The sequence below is a fragment of the Microcebus murinus genome, unplaced genomic scaffold (genome assembly GCF_040939455.1).
Source record: "Microcebus murinus isolate Inina unplaced genomic scaffold, M.murinus_Inina_mat1.0 scaf070_hap2_Mmur4.0, whole genome shotgun sequence".
In the NCBI taxonomy this organism is placed as follows: Eukaryota; Metazoa; Chordata; class Mammalia; order Primates; family Cheirogaleidae; genus Microcebus; species Microcebus murinus.
In genome coordinates, this window is record NW_027439016.1 from 60998 (window position 1) to 62854 (window position 1857).

At 58.6% G+C, this 1857-nt stretch overlaps 1 pseudogene; it reads left to right on the forward strand.

Moving 5' to 3' along the window:
- Positions 1-313: 313 nt before the first annotated feature.
- Positions 314-432, forward strand: LOC142869340 (uncharacterized; annotated as a pseudogene).
- Positions 433-1857: the final 1425 nt, after the last annotated feature.

Here is a 1857-nt window from a genome sequence, read left to right on the forward strand (position 1 = left end):
CGGGTAGGTGAAGGAGGCCAGGCGGGGAGAGGAGGGGGGCTGGAAGGTCTCCACCTTGGCGAGTCCAGCCGTGGAGGCGCATCTTGTGTGAGTGTGAGTGAGTGTGAGTGTGTGTGTGTGTAGAGAGAGACAGCCCCCCGCCCCGCCCCGCCCCGCCCCGCCCCGCCCATCACCCCGGTCCCTCGGAGCCCGCCGGACCCGGCCGCCGGCGAACTCAACAGGCCCGGCCCGGCGCGGGGCCTGGGGCGGGAGGCGGCGGCGGGGAAGCGCAGAGAGGCTCGGCTTCTCGAGCGGGGCAGGGGCGCCCTCCGCCGTCTAGGGCCACACCACCCTGAACGCCCCCCATCTCCTCTGGTCTCGGAAGCTAAGCAGGGTCGGGCCTCGTTAGTACTTGGATGGGAGACCGCCCGGGAATCACGGGTGCCCTAGGCGGCGGCTTTTTTTTTTTTTTTTGCCTCTCGTTCTGTCCCCTTTCTGGGAGCGCGGCGGCGGCCCGGGGTGGGGGTCACCCCCACCCTCAGCGCCCGCCGCTGTGCCTGGCGCCCCAGCCCGCACCGTGGGGCCTCCTCTTGTCCCAAGCCGCGACACCGCCGCCACGCGGCAGCACGCGTGGCATCTGGACTGTCAGGTCTCAGACCAAAGGTCTGCTCTGTGGGAACCGACACGCTGGAGGAAACCTTGAGAGTCTGAGAGGGGAGGGAGTTCCAGAAGAAGGCCAGGATGTCATTTTGAGGGAGTATGTGACCAGAACTCGTCCCGTTGCTTTTGGGGTTCTACGGGCTCCACGTAGGAATCTTTGGTGGTGGCACCTGATGTTGGGGGATCCGGAGTCACACCCAGACCTGCTCCACAGGCCTCCTTTTACTTTTCTCTTCGGATTCATTATTTTTAAAAAGTGTCTCTTACCTCTATTATTGCATTTTCTTTTTTTTTTTTTTCTTTTTTTTTTTTTTTTTTGAGACAGAGTCTCACTTTGTTGTCCAGGCTAGAGTGAGTGCCGTGGCGTCACCCTAGCTCACAGCAACCTCAAACTCCTGGGCTCGAGTGATCCTTCTGCCTCAGCCTCCCGAGTAGCTGGGACTACAGGCATGCGCCACTATGCCCGGCTAATTTTTTTTATATATATATATATATCAGTTGGCCAATCAATTTCTTTCTATTTATAGTAGAGACGGGGTCTCGCTCTTGCTCAGGCTGGTTTTGAACTCCTGACCTTGAGCAATCCACCCGCCTCGGCCTCCCAAGAGCTAGGATTACAGGCGTGAGCCACCGCGCCCGGCCTCTATTATTGCATTTTCTTTTCTCTCTCTTTTCAAGCAGATGATGGGAGTACAAGTATTCAGGTGACATGTGTTGCCCGTGCCCCCCTCCCCCCTGTGTTCTTATTCATTTACCTCTCATGTTGTATACCTCCAGCGTATTGTGGGGGTACCAATGTTAAGGTCGGGTACGTTGCCCTCTCCCAGCCTCCCCCCTCGGGTCATTAGCTTCAAGTGCGCCCATGCCCCAGTCGGTGCGCACCCACCCCATTCCTAATGGATGTGTATGCCCATCCCCTCCCCCCACCCGCCCGACACCCACCCGAGGAAGGGGATTCCTCTCTGTCCACTTAGGTGTCCATCCGTTCGTACCAATTTGCCGGTGAGCGCGCTCACGTGGTGCTCGTGTGTCCATTCTTGGGATACTTGGCTTACTGGAACGGGTTCCAGCTCTGGCCAGGAGAACACGAGAGGTGCCCTCTCACCGCTGCTCCTCACAGCCGAATGGCACTCCGTGGTGTCCACGCGCCACATTTTATTAATGCACTCCTGGATGGATGGGCACTCGGGTGGCTTCCACATCTTTGCGATTGTGAAT